The 18,104-nt window shown below is 40.0% G+C and overlaps 1 protein-coding gene and 1 pseudogene across 1 annotated transcript in view; one reads left to right on the forward strand and one right to left on the reverse strand.

The window, feature by feature from the left end:
- Nucleotides 1-2,872: 2,872 nt before the first annotated feature.
- Nucleotides 2,873-18,104, forward strand: part of LOC137284320 (RYamide receptor-like) — a 43,818-nt gene continuing 28,586 nt past the window's right edge. Inside the window, exon 1 of the mRNA XM_067816087.1 lies at nucleotides 2,873-3,525. The gene's annotated coding sequence lies outside the window, so the exon portion shown is untranslated. The remainder of the gene's footprint in view (nucleotides 3,526-18,104) is intronic.
- On the reverse strand, nucleotides 7,067-17,282 carry LOC137284046 (uncharacterized; annotated as a pseudogene).

Here is an 18,104-nt window from a genome sequence, read left to right on the forward strand (position 1 = left end):
ATGTGAAGGGCCTATAAAGGGCGTCTGACATCGAGATCATGTGTATGTTTGTATCGGGTCCACAATCTGCAGATGTCAGATTGTTAATCATTCAGTGTTTGGACAACAATATCCTCACCACCCGAAACATGCCTTTGGCAGGTAAACATCCAGCACATAGCAAATACGGGATCATTAATACTATAACGTCCTTCATTAAATGTGTTTGACTAAGTGCCCTTGACCTTTTCGTTCCAGGAGAACAGTATCCGTCCCGGGAGTCTGTGTTACAATAGTACATCAGGCATAACACCCATATCTGTCAGAGGTCACGTATTTCATCACTGCCAGAAATGATTTCTTCGGAAATATTCTTCCCACACAAATCGTATATTGTTCTTTCCCCCCAAAATAAATCACTTTTGAGTTATGGGGCAGTGATATTCAGAAACACGTAGCCAGTTCTAGAGGCTCCCACCGTGTACCGGGTGGTGGGGCAGCCATGTGATTAAAGCGTCCGCTCGTAACGCCTAAGACCCGGGTTCGATTCCCCATACACGTGCAATGAGTAAAGCCTATTTCTGGTGTTCCCTGCTGTGGTACTGACAAAATCTGTGTTAAAATAAACTCACTCACTCACTCCATCGTGTACAGGTCTGCATGGCGTTATACAATGGTGTAGAGAAGGCAATAAGAACCTGATTCCGAGACATGATTGCGAAACCAGTTGTCTGAGAGAGTGATCCGTCTGATAAACGTAATCACGCTATACCCCGGTACATTGCTCAGAAATTCTTATCGAAGTTGGATTACTGTTGCTGAGAGGAGAATATTACCATCGTTCCCTTTCTTACCATAGAAACTGCTACTGTAATATATTGCCGGGCACCTCTGAGACGTCCCCCTGACCACCACACCATGTTCAGTCACACCAACGCGTCTCACTGTCCACCACAACATACTCTCTCCCACCACCACATCTCTCTGTCCACCACAGCATAGTCTCTCACATCATCACGTCTCTCTGTCCACCACAGCATACTATCTCACATCAACATGTCTCACTATCCACCACAACATAGGCTCTCACATCATCACGTCTCACCGTTCACCACAACATAGTCTCGCAGATCTACCTGTCTCACTATCCACCACAACATAGGCTCTCACATCACCATGTCTCTCTGTCCACCACAGCATAGTCTCTCACATCATCACGTCTCTCTGTCCACCACAGCATACTATCTCACATCAACATGTCTCACTATCCACCACAACATAGGCTCTCACATCACCACGTCTCTCTGTCCACCGCAGCACAGTCTCTCACATCATCACGTCTCTCTGTCCACCTCAACATAGTACCTGACATCATCCAGTCTAAGTGAGCTTCGTCTCAGTGTATGAGTCTAACAAAACCTAGTAGAAGGTCGCGTCAGGTAACCTTTGTGCAACCAATAACAGGTTCAATCAAATGCGAGACGGTTAAATAGATTTAACCAACGGCTACTATTTAGGGATCGAAGGGACTTTAAAAATATTCAGATCACTGACACAGATCTCTCCACAAACAAAAATCAGCATATAACCCAGTTAATTGACCTGCAGTACATACGCTTTGGGGTTTCTGTTGACATGGTTACCATTACCTAATATTTCCGAAAATTAACATCCTTGAATATTGTTAAAAACACTATTTTCAGCGACTGTTTACTCACCGTTGTCATGGCAGTCCGTAGGCCGTGTGCATCAACCGGAAGCGAGCGTACGCCAAGTAGCATTCGGAATAGTTCGGGTATGAACTTTTTCGAGATACAAAGTTCATAAGGGATGTGCGAATGTGCACTTTCGCGATTTGGTAAGCTGTGTTCTGATTGGTCAATCTCAAAGGTTACCTGACGCGACCTCCCATAAGGTTTTGTTAGACTCAGTGGTAGAGTTAACGAAAAGTACTGAGGACAAGTTTACTTAGACTGTGACATCATCTGTCCACAACACGTTTAACGGACGATGTCAGTAATATCAACTAACTTGAGCGATCCATGTAACTAGTTATGGGCTGTACAGCTGATGATTACGTTTTTTATATGAAACCGTCACACACTGCCATTTCCATCTAATCGGTACTTACATGGCGACCAGCTTCCCCCGCTGAGGGACCCCAACTGTGACATATACATCTGTCAGAGGGAAAGGTCACAAGAAGCTTGAACATCTTTACTAACGTCATTACAACCTTATTAGAAGTTTGGGTTCTGTTTGCATAAATCTAAAGTGAGTAATTTCATAGTTTCATAAAAGAAGTGTGATTGTTTTTGAATATCGTTCAACGTTTGTGAATATCAGGTGGAACTCATCGGCGGTCACTTCCTGACCAACCGTTTACCACTATATAGCAGGCACTACTTGTTGACATCTACTTACTCCTACATAGCAGGGGCTACTTTCTGACACCTGTTTACTGCTACATGGCAGGCACTACTTGATGACATCTCTTTACTGCTAAATAGCAGGCACTACTTGCTGACATCTGTTTACTACTACACAGCAGGGGCTACCTTCTGACAACTGTTACTACTACATAGCAGGGACTACTTTTGACATCTTTTTACTTCCTCCATTGTCTTTTGCAAGGGTGAGTCCTAATAACACGCAGCAATTAATGCTTTCATCTTGTAGTTTATCATTGACGCTCACATTCGCCATGTATCCTGGATCAACCAATGTACGAGCTACCTCTACACACTGAATCATCGCGCCGTTAGCGGCTTAGCCAAAGATGCAAAGAGAGACAACAGTCAGAGATCTAGCGAGATTCCCCGGAACTGGCTGGATGATTCCCTACTGCTTTGTTTCATTACAAGCTCGCTACAACTATCAATTATCTGCGGCCAAGAGCTGAGAATATCGTCAGGTAGAGTACGCTGATCCTCCGCCGACAGGAGTAGCCTGGCAGGGCATACCTCTTCTTCTACTAAACACCGGACAAGAGAAAATGGTTGAATTCAGTGAAGTCAACTACGTTTAAGGCATGAGCGGATGTCGATCTGTCATTGGATGGCAACCCGTGATTGGCTACACTGGACTATCTTACAGAGATATATATACGGTTCCTAAACGAGGCGGGGACGCTCTCCAAAGACCATCGATCTGACAAATCCTCGCTTCTCGCGACTCGTCAGAGTACGTGTAGTTCTTGCCTTTGATTGGCTTTAGTTATTTGTGTGACAGAGAGTGTCAGAACAAGGATGTTCTGCTGCAGGCAAGAGCCTGAAGTGCCGTGAGTGACAGACGTATACACAAACACTCCTCCTGCAGGAGATGCGGGAACAACTCAGCTCTGTACCAGCGTAACCCTGTAACACTTTGGATAGATTTGGGGAATTGTCCCTCGCAGCGAAAGGGCGAGGAAAAAGCCCCGAACTGAAAGTTCTTAACTTAGTGTTGATGCAAGGGACAGTAGGGCGTTGGTGGTTTATGCTGTAGCTGTAGCTGCCCCGAGTCTCAGGTTACCACATTGTAACCCAGTCCAGACAACTGACAGAGGTAGGTGTTAACTTTTAGATCACTTACCGAGCAATGCACAACACTAACTGCACATACTAAGATCATATTTAGTTTACATGACTGGAATAACCTTTATCTATGTCTGTCTCCATGTATTTCACCATATGGACGATGTTCTTTTAAACTGTATTTAAAAACAGGGATTGTGTTACTGTTGTGGAATGACTGAGAAACGTTACAAGCCAAGGTTTGCATTTGAATTCAGTTTGAAATGTTGCAGATTCCAATATTCATCAAATACGTCAGACAGTATGTTCGTTTATGCTTTTTGTTTGTTTTTTCCAAATCCGATTCTTTTCAGTTCCATGCTTTCTTTTCTCGGCAATTAGGCATAGTTTAATTTTTCCTCTGATATACAGATATACACGGGTAGACAACACTGACTGTCGTGTTGGATTTCTGTTGGATATGTGTTAAATATACCGAAGAAGAAAAGAAACTTGACATCCAAAGAAATGCACTCTGTGGAAAACTGGTAGTAGAAAGTATTTATTATATGCGAATACCAAAATGGTGAGGTCCTCTTGCATCCGCCTATTTTAGCTGTGGTCAACCAGGCGGGGTGAATGCACCACGCGCTATTATGAAAACCTTTGGTGACCGTACAGTATACTGTAGTCGTAAGATGGATGAAGTGGTTTTGTACAGTATACTGTTGTCGTAAGATGAATGGAATGGTTTTGTACAGTATACTGTTGTCGTAAGACGGATGAAATGGTTTTGTACAGTATACTATTGATGTGAGAGGGATGAAGTGGTTTTGTACAGTGTACTGTTGTAAGAGGGATGAAGTGGTTTTAAACACTGTACTGTTGTCATAAAAGGGGTGAAGTTGTTTTGTACAGTATACTGTTGTAGTAAGATGGATGAAGTGGTTTTGTACAGTATACTGTTGTAGTAAGATGGATGAAGTGGTTTTGTACAGTATACTGTTGTCGTAAGATGGATGAAGTGGTTTTGTACAGTATACTGTTGTCGTAAGATGGATGAAATGGTTTTGTACAGTATACTGTTGATGTGACAGATATGAAGTGGGTTTGTACAGTAGACTGTTGTTGTGAGTGGGATGCAGAGGTTTTGTACAGTTTACTGTTGTCGTAAGATTGATGAAATGGTTTTGTACAGTATACTGTTGCTGTGAGAGGGATGAAGTGGTTTTGTACAGTATTCTGTTGATGTGAGAGGGATGAAGTGGTTTTGTACAGTATACTGTTGTCGTAAGATGGATGAAATGGTTTTGCTCAGTATACTGTTGATGTGAGAGGGATGAAGTGGTTTTGTACAGTATGTCGTTGTCGTAAGATGAATGAACTGGTTTTGTACAGTATGTCGTTGTCGTAAGATGGATTCAGAGGTTTTGTACAGTATACTGTTGCTGTGAGAGGGATGAAATGGTTTTGTACAGTATGTCGTTGCAGTAAGATGGATGAAATGGGTTTGCACAGTATACTGTTGATGTGAGAGGGATGAAGTGGTTTTGTACAGTATGTCGTTGTCGTAAGATGAATGAAATGGTTTTGTACAGTATACTGTTGCTGTGAGAGGGATGAAGTGGTTTTGTACAGTATGTCGTTGCAGTAAGATGGATGAAATGGTTTTGCACAGTATGCTGTTGCTATGAGAGGGATTAGTTGGGTTTGTACAGTATGCTGTTGATGTGAAAGGGATGAAGTGGTTTTGTACCGAATACTGTTGTAAGAGGGTTGTATACTGCTGAGGTTGATACAACCACAACAATGATAATTTTTTAAAACTGTGTGACAATCAGATTTGTGCGGTAGTCATGGTGACGATAATCTCTAGGATTTAATGTTCACATTTTCAGATCGCAGTGATGTTACCATGTTTCAATTTCAGTGTTGAAAAGGGAGTAAAATGTGTTACAGTCACCATTTTAATCCGTGTAATTTGGGTTTTCAAAGCATGTGTCTTCGTACTCGTCTATAAAAAGTAGGTTATTGCATGATCAATGCTCATGGATGTATTTCAGGATGGCCTTCAGTATCAAGTCCAAATTCAATATCGTAACTTGTCATTTGTAGTATAACTGCCACGAACCCGTAGGTGAAGACGATTAATTTCTTTTAAAATATCTATGAACATAAACTGAATGTATTATCGTCAGCCGTCCTGACCAAAACCTCACAACTTAATTATGTTGAAATGGTATTTTCTAAAGGCAACGTAAAGAAACTGTTGCATCAGACATTTATATTATCTATTCAGGGCAAATTGTTACTGAACTGCAGTTATTTAATTGGGATTTTTGATAAAGTATTCAACAATAGAGTTGTTGGATTGTGATGTTTACTGGAATATGGTACTGGTGAAATAAGATCTGCTCTCTTACGAAATACAACTCTGAATTATCTGCCACACTTGTCTGTCAGTCTAACACGCAGATTTAAATTTGTCACACTATGCAACATTTTATCTAATGAATTGTCCTTCTCTTGAGCAGTACTTGCATTTGTATTGTGAGTATTGATCAGATCAAACCATAACATACTTATCTTTTGTTTTCCATATTCAAAAGCTGTCTGCCACATGCGACCTCCTACCGAAACTTGCCACATTTTCTAGTCTTGCATGGTCTTTCTTGGATATATTTGCTTCAGAGTCCGTACGACAGACTACTTTACTATAGACTATTTGCCGTGACAGGGATGACGTGCCTTTGTCCTTTGTACTGTTGCTACAAGAAGGAAGAAGCGGTTTTATCTTATATAACCTTGCTACAAGAAGGAAGAAGCGGTTTTATCTTATATAACCTTGATACAAGAAGGAAGAAGTGGTTCTATCTTATATAACCTTGCTACAAGAAGGAAGAAGTGGTTTTATCTTATATAACCTTGATACAAGAAGGAAGAAGCGGTTTTATCTTATATAACCTTGATACAAGAAGGAAGAAGCGGTTTTATCTTATATAACCTTGCTACAAGAAGGAAGAAGCGGTTTTATCTTATATAACCTTGATACAAGAAGGAAGAAGCGGTTCTATCTTATATAACCTTAATACAAGAAGGAAGAAGTGGTTTTATTTTATATAACCTTGATACAAGAAGGAAGAAGTGGTTCTATCTTATATAACCTTGATACAAGAAGGAAGAAGTGGTTTTATTTTATATAACCTTGATACAAGAAGGAAGAAGTGGTTTTATCTTATATAACCTTGATACAAGAAGGAAGAAGTGGTTTTATCTTATATAACCTTGGTACAAGAAGGAAGAAGAGGATTTGTGCTATATACTGTTGCCGTAAGATGGGCGAGGTGTTTTTTCCTACATATTGTTGTGGTATGAGTTGAAGCACAGGAAGACATCAGCAGGTCTATATTTGATCAGATGGCTTTGCCTCAGGGCATACTGTTTTAGTAACAGCATGATGCTTCCCAAGCCGTGGATCTGTGCAGGAACCCGCCTATCAGATTTCACTCCACCGAAATTTGGATTGAAAATCGTGACTTGCTAATGGAATTGATGGTTTAATCACATACAGCAATTATCCAGATAAAATCGTATCAACACTCTGGTGTCTCGGGACCGGTGTCTGGGGAGCGCCTGCTTGAACACTCAAACCCTGACAGCCGTGCTGTCCAGTGACAGGCTGACATATGCAAATACACATACAGAGGGGTTGTCGAGATGGCACTGAGTAAACGTGTAATACAGTGACAGCTATAGAAACATAATGAGTTATTTTTATTTATTTTTAGATCCAAATATCATAATCTCTGAAAGAAAGTCACAAAGGTTTGGACGAAATTGCTACTGTGTATAGCGTATTTTGCAAGAGCCGTGTATCAGGGTGTAACAGGGCGTTAGTTTAGGTAATACTTGGTATCGGTGGATCGGATTCATTCTTGTGCTTCTGGTTTAGCTTTAAATAGTTTTTAATACTATTCCGGCAGAATAGTAGATGCACTACAAATGATATCATTAACACAATACATGGGTGTCGGTGTACGATAGACACACACAATCACACACACACACACACACACACACACACAATCACACACACACACACACATACACATACACATACTCACATTTTGTAATATTGTAGAGGAAGACAATAATATCTATCTGACTGACCTTTGGAATGTTTGATGTAATAATAGCTAAGGGCTATATCTATCAGTCCAGTCCGAAACCTAATGGCAGATTTGATTAATTTGCGTCATGTAGCCCTCGCATGTCTCATTTTAGAATTATGACGTACGAACTCAATGTTCAGGTTACAAGCAGTGTCCGTATTTAGCACACTTGCAAAAAACTGCTTGCGATAAATAATCAACTGGTGCTGAATAAGCACAGGTTCAAAAGTGTAAAGCGTGCAAAATCGACCATATTGGTTTTGTTGATAACATTGTCCAATGTGTGTCGTGAGTGAAAATGGAATAATTCGAAGGCACCACTTTTGAGTGGCATGGTTTGACACCGGAAGTAAGTGTGACAAATCCACCAAGCACGCCCAACCTTCCGATTGGCTCAAACAGGCGCGTGCACCAGTTTTGATTGACAAACTGGTTTCATCTATTGTATTGTATTGTCAGAACACAAAATACCAGTGAAACGCTCCCATGTCATTATACAGTATAAGTTTGTTGCATGTCACAAAAAGGTAGATTTATCGAATCCATGTTTTAAGACACTGCAAATCTTGTACCTGTTTGGTTAGAAATGAGGTTTATTTCATACACCTGCAATGGGAGCTATTAGGTTTTAGGACATCGACTGTAATGTGAGCTGTGAGGTTTGAGGAAATGCACCTGTAATGGAATCTGTGAGGTTTGAAGACGTACCTGTCATGGGAAATATGAGGTGTGGAGACATGTACCTGTTGTGGGAACTATTTATGAAGGTTGAGGACGTAGCTGTAATGGGAGCTATGAGGTTTAGGACATATAGCTGTAATGGGAGCTATGAGGTTTAAGACATATAGTTGTAATGGGAGCTATGAGGTTTGAGGACATGTGCCTGTGAGATCAGCTATGAGGTTTGAGGACATGTACCTGTAAGGTGGGTCATGAGGTTTGAGGACATGTACCTGTAAGGTGGGTCATGAGGTTTGAGGACATGTACCTGTAAGGTGGGTTATGAGGTTTGAGGACATGTGCCTGTGAGATCAGCTATGAGGTTTGAGGACATGTACCTGTAAGGTGGGTTATGAGGTTTGAGGACATGTACCTGTAAGGTGGGTTAGGGGTTTGAGGACATGTACCTGTAAGGTGGGTTATGAGGTTTGAGGACATGTGCCTGTGAGATCAGCTATGAGGTTTGAGGACATGTACCTGTAAGGTGAGTTATGAGGTTTGAGGACATGTACCTGTAAGGTGGGTTATGAGGTTAAGGATATGTAGTTGCAAGGTGAGATACATTGCATGCGCGAGCAAGATGGACGACGCTATGAAAGCACAAGCCAACCACGGTCCTGGCGATAATTCAGACGACGAGTTCACTTCCATACATTAGCTGCGGCCATAATGCACAGCAGCATTCCTATACATGAAGTATTCTTCAGGCATGTCACAGGTTCATTTTACACAAGTACCCTGGCAGCGTCAAGGCATCGAGGACGACACATAGCCTCATATCTCGCTCCGCTCTTGAATACAAATGTGTGCTTGGGGTGGTTAATGTGTTATCATATTGTTTGAAGATTAGTCGATCATGTCGATCACATTCGTGACATGTTAATGCGTGTCTGGACATGGCGCACCTTAACGTCGGCAAAGACAGAACAGGAGGTCACTATTCCCGGACTAAAATCTCACTTAAAACAAAACGTGTACATCATCTATAACTTCACCTAAAACAGAAAATCTGAAACCAAGAATCTCTCACTGTCAGTAGCAAAGTATTCTCCCATTTGTCTTCATGTTAATGACTGACGCCACCGTCGATTTTCACAGAATGTGTGATGCAGACTGTAGATAATGGTGGCATTCACGGGTATGGCCAGGTTACTGAAAAACCAACGGGGCGAATTTTGGATTCGAACATATGACCTCAAGTGTTCGAAACTCGTAGAAATTTGTAGGCAAAGCAGCTCTGCACAGAGCATAAACGATCTGACGAGAATGTAGATCAGTATCCCCGGAAATCATCAGTAGTGAGATTATTCGTGATACTTTCGTCGATGTCAAAAGGAGGGGCTGGGGGTGGAGTGGGGGGCTTGAAAGAATTATTGAAAAATGATCGACGAGTATCGGTTTTAGTTATTTATTCAAAGTACGCGAGCGAGCGCCGTGTTATCCACAGTGAATGCATCATATTATGCACATAACGATTATGATCCGGTAGCTGGCTTTGGGCAAAGGGAACACTCGACCAGAGTGGGGTGCATTATCGAGTAATATTATCTCGCTAAGATCAATTTCCACTCACTGCAAGAAAGACGCAATCTATTCAAGACAAAATTACTTATGGCATGTTTAGATCGGCATCACAAAATGCCATGAAAAGAACACAATAGAATCGATTTCTTTGGATATTGGTGATATCAAACTATTCATTGTGCGCTTCTTGCATCAAAGATTTTCGTTAGAGGGAGATCAACCCCACAGTTCCAGCAGAACCTCGCCTCAGGTCCGCCATTGTCCCATGGCTATGTCTGTTACAGTGCCACTACAGGCGCCATACGCCACGTATTGTTCAGCCTGTAGGCGAACGTGCTCGACTTGCCTAACTTCACGTGACATGCGCAGCACTCGGAACTGCACATGCGAAAGCGTCTAAAATAAAAGTTTCAGTGACTAGAACGAGTGAATGAATCCCCGCCATCATCATATCGTAACCCAGCATTCAAACACTGAAAGATCACATGTCAATTGCAAACCCTCAACTCGGTGCGATAAACCTCATTGAAGTGACACAGCATACAGACATTTCAGCATTGAGACGTGTTCTCGGGGCGATTGTAGAAGTGTTTCATATCACCACTGAAGTCCAAACAGCAATCTGTGTAAAGAACTCTATCCCTCATATCGCGTCCCAAGGTTCAGTAGTTCGCCTTCAGTCAACGGTAAATCAGCCTCATCCTCAACTTGCAATTAATTATAATATATTTGAATTCCCAAATTCGTGATTTCGCTGATTTTTGTCGGGAGGGAGTTATTTGTATTGATACCACTGACAGCTGTATTGAACGCAAACTGTTTGTACATGCTGAGGTTCTCTGATGTACGACGTAAGAGGCAGTGTTGCAAGAATCTGCTCAACAGTCCAGTGCCTGGATCAACCCTTTGCCATTTAGTTATAAGTAGGGACACTGCGGACAAATTAGCGTCAGTTAAATAAGATTGTAGAATGGCTTGACTTGGAATCAATTAATCATTTACAGAAACAAATCAATCCGATGACTTTTTGTTTCGGTCACGGCCCCGAGCGAGGGAAGTGGGAATTATACAGGCAAATGTTCAATTCCAGAAGCCAGTCGACACAGCAGCCTTACATAATATGACAATTTATGGAAACTATTTTTTTTCACGCTCGTGGGTTACATGTCAGGTCATGTTTCATTCCTAGGCAACTAAACTCCAGCACAACTAAACTGTATATAATTGAGTATGTAGCTATGTATTTATTCGGATGTATACCGTGGTTATTTATCATTACCGAGTCTCGCGTCTTGATTTTTGGGGAAAACACGATTTGTGCTCCAAGACTGCTCTGAAACCTGAGCCCACGGTGAACAGTAATGCTACCTTGTGAAGAGGCAAGCCTAAACGCGTGGCCAGGACACCATTCTGTCGTTGTCGTGCTTTAGAAATTTTCATTTAAACCATTAATTATTACCCAGGACACTTGTGTAAGTTCAGCTAAAGACCAGCTCTATGTACCACAAACATCGTAAGTGTCATCTTGACAATCATGGAAATACTACTTGGATTGTATACCGAATGAAAAGAACAGCTTCCATTTTCAATTACAGATATCAGTTGTCGACTACGAACACGAAGAAATCTATTTCTATACTATGGATCCTACATCTGCCTTCGGAAGGTGTCATGTTTCCACCGTGGGATGACGTCAAACCCCTGATACACGTGGGAATGTGATAGTATGGACAGTTTAGACTTCCAGTATATGTTTAACATTTGCATTTTTTGTTGGAGTTTAAAGTATGAAATGTGATGCAAAGACGACAAACACAGTGAAATGTTTGTACATCTTAAAGCTTACAATACCAGGTATACGGGCAGGTGTGAGACGGCGTCACTTCTATGTACACAGATTATCAGGCATGTCGCAGTATTTCGCTGTTTACTTGCTATATTCGTATACCGAATCTTCCTTTAACGAGAGTCGGATACCCTTAAGAATAAATAAATAAATAAATAAATAAATAAATAAATAAACAAATAAATAAATAAATAAATAAATAAATAAATAAATAAATAAATAAATAAATAAATAAATAAATAAATAAATAAATAAATAAATAAATAAATAAATCTCAGCTAAACCAGGAGAGGGTCAGCTATACCCACATAAACAGATGCGTTCGAACAGTTAGTTTCAATACTCGTATCATCCACACCTTCAGTCGACAATGATGAACAGTTTTAGTGAGTTTTACAAGAGATACTGAATGGTATCAAATTCTTCACGGACGGCAAATCCTCAGGTTTAGATGTGTGGTTACCGAAACGTTCAAACCACTATGTGACGTAACTATGCCTTACATCCACGCTTTGTTTGAAAGAATTTATGCTATGGGCGAATTTCCACGAGATTGGAGATACGAGAGTGCCTATGTATTAAATCGCGAGTTTGGGGAATTGGCTCTCTTGGCAAGAGGTATGACCATACCAACCCACACACAACACAACACCTGAGTAAAACAAACGGAGTTTAATACCCGCAGTCGCAGGATGATTTTACATAATAATTCAATAGTAATATGTTATAATTATAGCAATCAATCAACTTTCAATGAACATTTACACATTGCACCTTGGTTATGTTAGCTTAAGAGATACTGGTCACGGATTAAGTCCGATACTCGTTATCACTGTGACCCTTGACAGGTTTAACAATGAGGAGCGTGGTCGGTTGGTCTGTAAATGTCCAGTTTTCAATACCACATACCGTTATAAAATATTGGTAAAACTTTGTTCAATTTTCCCGTGTTCATAATAGTATAAAACTGACCGTATTAATAGTTACAGCTGTAGAACAGTACGGGACATTCTCGGTAAGAGATTTGCAACAATAATTAGATGCCGAGCAAAACCATGGGCAGTAAATAAAAAGAGTACCGACACCATGTACCTTCTCATTTTGACCATTTTGAAAGAACATTCCAATGCAATACATACCTAACACGTACATAATTCGACCCAAGTACAACAATTTAGGGCGATCACAAACTATTAAGATTTAATGTATCACATGCTCGACTTCAAATATGCCTTCAAGAGCAGAAACAGACTGAGATGAAATGTGAATCTTTCGTTTAAGTTGATCGATCCCGTACAGTGTTGTTTGTACATTATGTACGGTACATGGGCATGTCGTCATTCTTACAATAAAAATGTAATATTGATCTTGAATATCCAGTGGTACCCGTGTAAGAAACGTGTTCAGTGACGTCCCCGTTAGTATGTTATGGTCGCTTTATCGTCTAAATACGAAATACAGCGTTATAACAAGAACCATAACTGTCGCGCCTCTGTGACCTTAGAGAACAGTTTCTCTGCATGTAAAGGGAGCACCGCCACGCTCCCTCTCACACCAGACTGGAGACTGGCAATCGACTGCCCGTCGGTTTGCAAAACCGAGCCGATTTCAGTCTTGGACACTTTTTGCCATTTTCAAATATCAGGGAGTTTCGAAATCTATGGGTCTATCCACAAGTATTACTCACAGTGATGTACATGCTTAATAGAATACCTTCAGTAGAACATCCCCTCCAACCTATTCAGTAAACACTTCAATCTCGTTGATGGTTTTCCCCACCAGATTTACTGTTTCAGCTCATGGTGTTGGGGGAAATACAGCCGATGAAGGTTCCCTATTATCTCATGTGAAAGTCTGTACATGTTGTTTCAGAACAACTACAGCAGCTGCACGCCACCTTAAGTGCCTGCTCGCCGGTTCAGGATTTCGTCATTATGCAAATGAAACGTAGGTACAAATCAATTTAATGCAGTTCTATTAAGGTAAAACGCGTAGTTTTTATCCGGATTTGCAGGAGCTGGCAACATCAATATTGGGTTCCTGAAGAAGGATTCTACTTTAATACGCACGTTCAAGGTCAACAGGCAGGGTCGGTCTGATAAAATATCAAGCTGAGCGTTATCATCCTATTTAAATGGTAATTAATTCTAATGAGGATCTCACCGATGTAGTAACAACACATTTTACTCGAAACACCAGAACAGAACAGAACAGAACAGACATTTTATTCTCAAAAATCACATATCGTGACACAGAGAACATACAGCAATTTCATACATAAAATTACTTAAAACATAGAGCAAAGCCCAGTTTTGATAAATTTGGCAATGTTACAGTTAAGTGGTGGATAGTCACATTTCATTAGATACACAATTTTTTCAGTACTGGGATGCTTACAGAAATATTGGGGAAGAAATTGATGTCTGAAGGTATTGAGTGCTGGGCAGTATAATAAAAAGTGAAGTTCGTCACAGACAGACGTCGAAGATGCACAAAGATGGCAGGTTCTATTACACTGTTCGGTGCCGTACCAGCGTCCCGTTTCAATGGGCAACCTGTGGTTTGAAGTTCTGAATTTAGTCAACCAGCGTCTATAGTAATAGGGTAGTTGTAACAAGTAAGGTTCTAAAAATAGAGAATGCTTATACATTACATAGTAATAACCTTTCGACGAATCCACAGCAGAGCGCCACCATAATTGCTTAAACTGATCAATAAGAGTGAGATGAACATTATTTTTAAGCCAAACAATGCTAGGTACAGACTGGCTGAGCCAGATATAATACAACCCCGTATCCTGAAGGATACGCTTGACACTTGATAACAAAGGGAAATTAAAATCAGCATTTACGGAATATAGATTGTACATGACATGGTAAAAGATAGTATTTAATTTGTTATTACAACTTAACATTTTGGCCCAGTTTGATATAATTCTAACTTTAACGGATATACTGATGGGTTATCTACCTAATTCACCGTATATCATAAAATCTGGAGTTGATTGTTTCACATTCAGAATATATTTACAAAATTTAAGATGGACACGTTCGATCATGGCAACATTTTCAAATCCCCACACTTCTGCACCATAGAGAAGAATTGGTTTAACAAGATTATCAAATAATTTCAATTGGCAGTCTATCGGCATGTCAAGTTGGCGAATGCTTTTGAAGATGGTAAACATTGCCTTATTGGCTTGTACAGAAATACGTTTGATCGCTTTAACGAACCGTCCATTGCCAGTGAAAAGTACACCAAGATACATATATTCATTAGAGATGTCAATAGTTGTACCATTTAACGTAAAATTGTATTTCTTCTTACAATATCCTTTTAAAAATATAACAACCTTTGTTTTTTTCTAAATTCACACTAAGTTTCCATTTTTTACAATATTGGTCAAAAGCATTCAAAGAATTCTGCAACCCATCACTTGTTTCAGCTAAAATGACCGTATCGTCGGCGTAAAGTAATATTAACAGTTTCATGAAAATACCAATCTGGTCCTCAATAAGCTTATTTACATGTTCGAGGCCAGTTACATCATGTTCATAGAGGAAACACTTATGTACAAGATCATTTATGTACAAGGCAAAAAGGAAGGGAGATAGATTTTCACCCTGTCTGACACCGCTCTTACATGGGAAGGCATTAGTTACAACATCAGAATGGACAACTCTTGATTTTATACGCTCATACATATTCTTTATGATACAGAAACATTTTCCATTGATATTACTTTGAATTAATTTATACCAAAGGCCACTTCTCCAAACAGTATCAAAAGATTTACTGAAATCCACGAAAACACAGAACAATTTCTTTTTAAAATTTTGATAAATGTCAATTAGTGATTTCAGAACATAAATTTGATCCATCGTGGAATATTTGCTTCTAAAGCCAGCTTGTGCCTTACTGATTAAGTCAAATTTGTCTGAATACTTTTGCAGTCTTGCACTTAAGATGGAAGTGAAAAGCTTTCCTAAACAACTTAACAAAGAGATTCCCCTGTAGTTACATGGTTCCGCAGGGTTCCCTTAATTTTTGTAGATTGGCTTTATGTAACCAACAAGCCAAGTCTCAGGCATTACACCATTGTTAAACACGCAATTGAAAAGTTTCATATATACAGGCATTAAAACATGAGTGGTTGCTTTTATATACTCATTGTATATGTTGTCTACACCACAAGCCTTGTTACGTAACTTGCTTGTAGCTGACAGAATCTCTTCTTCAATTATGTCACAGTCAAGTTCCTCGTTAACAGGCAAATCATTCACATCCAAGCTAATATCCTCATACTCACATTCATTCAACTCTTTAAAATATTCATATAATTTATCTACAGCAATTAGTATAAGGCTTTTCGGGCTTATTATTAAAAGATTTTAGCAACTTCCAAAACTCTTTAGGGTTTTTATCCTTTGTATCCCGGAGAGTATTTGTACACTTGAGCTCATAATTTTTATAAGATTTTTTCAGAATTTTACTGTATCGTTTACTAGATTGTAAAAAAGCCGATCTATTCTCGACACAATTCCGTTTACCATATTGCTTTTTGCAGTTATGATACTTTTTACGTGCCAGTTTGCATTCCTGATTAAACCATGGTTTAGAATTTGTTTTGGATATATTACGTTTCTTTTTACTGCCCAAAGTAGCCATTGTTGCAGAAATTAGTTTGTCATTGACAAGATTGGTAGCAATATTAATACATTCCGCAGCATCGTTCACATCCAGTGCATCGATTCTCTTACAAATATCTTCTATAAACGTCTGGTCAAAATGATGTACAAACGCATCTTGATTATCTGGATCCCACTTTTTAACAGTACGTTTAGTCCTTTCGGTCAAGTTGGAGACCGGGAATTTGGAAGTAACTCTATCACAACGGTATGTTGTGCATGAAAAAGTTATGCATGGATGTACATCGGAGTAACAAGGATCAAATTCACACACTTTGAATTCCGTTATGAAATGAAATACATTGGCTGTTGCCATACAATAGTCTACTACACTTGCATCTTTACACGTTAACATACCAATGTTTTCGTCGTCGCCGATCCTTCCGTTAGCGATGAACAAGCTTGTGTTTTTACATGCTTCCAACAGTTTATAGCCATGTGAGTTTGTTGAACGGTCCATTGATTCTCTCACTAAATTAACTCCAGCGCTTTTAAGTAAGTTAACTGACTGGAACATGCTATCGTCTATATCACGTTCAATGAATTCATCCATTTCTACATAATCAGGGAGGTCACTGGTACGCGCATTCAAGTCCCCAACAACGCACACATATCTGGTTTGACTACACATAGTTATGATGTTCAAATTCGGGAAAGTGTTCCTTCGAAGCATACTTACTACCCTCTGGAGGTATGTATATACATCCAGGTATAAGGTCTTCTTCAAGTCTTAGTATATGTCCACTTATCTTACACCAAAGTAAGATATCATTAGTTTGTGATAGCATCTTTACACTGTTGTTTAACCGTTTATTGACTGCTATCATAATACCACCAGAGACACGTTTTCTCCCGTCATTGGGTCTATTGTTAGTATGCACGTCAAACCCTTCGATGTCTACATTATCTAAATCACAAATTTTGGTCTCAGTGAAACATAAAATGTCAAAACTAGATATGTGTTCACAGAAATCCGGATTTAAAAGTCTAGTACGTATGCCACAGACATTAAGGGACATGACTTTAAGCTTACATTGGAGTGCTGTGTGTTCGGCGTTGTCCTAGGCAGTGCTCTCCATCGACGTTGTCATGGCTGCTTGTGTTTTGGGCCTTGTGTCGCTCCTCTGTCGCCATAGTTCTTGCACTTTGTGTGGTCTGGTTAAGATTGTACACTTTGAGCTGGGCACAGCTTTACCTGGGGTATAGAGTTGACCGTTGATGTACAATCTGTCGACTGTTAGCACAGCTCGGTCACCTGCCTGATAAGTGGCTCTTCGAACTGGGTACAGTACCTTTCTGCGCTCCTCTATTTCCTTAGGGAATTGTTCATTAACATAGTACCTAGTACCTTTCAGGTGCTCAAATGACGCCTGTCTCACCAATGTACGGTCTCTGTAGTCTGCGAATTTGGCCACAATTGGTCTTGGTCTTCTCTTACGTTCAACATCGTTACGAGTGGGTCCAATCCTGTGGACTCTGACAAGATCAACATTCTTGTCTATCTTCAAATTATCACGGATAAAATCAGACACTACCTTCTTACAATCTTCGTGTGTTTCTTCATCCAACCCTATGAAAATAAGGTTGTCTCTCATCGATCTTGCCTGGATATCGAGGATGCTCTCCTTCAGAGTGTTGATGTCAGTCTCACTACCCCCTTTACTGATCTCGCTTATCTTTT

This window comes from Haliotis asinina, chromosome 5 (genome assembly GCF_037392515.1).
Source record: "Haliotis asinina isolate JCU_RB_2024 chromosome 5, JCU_Hal_asi_v2, whole genome shotgun sequence".
In the NCBI taxonomy this organism is placed as follows: Eukaryota; Metazoa; Mollusca; class Gastropoda; order Lepetellida; family Haliotidae; genus Haliotis; species Haliotis asinina.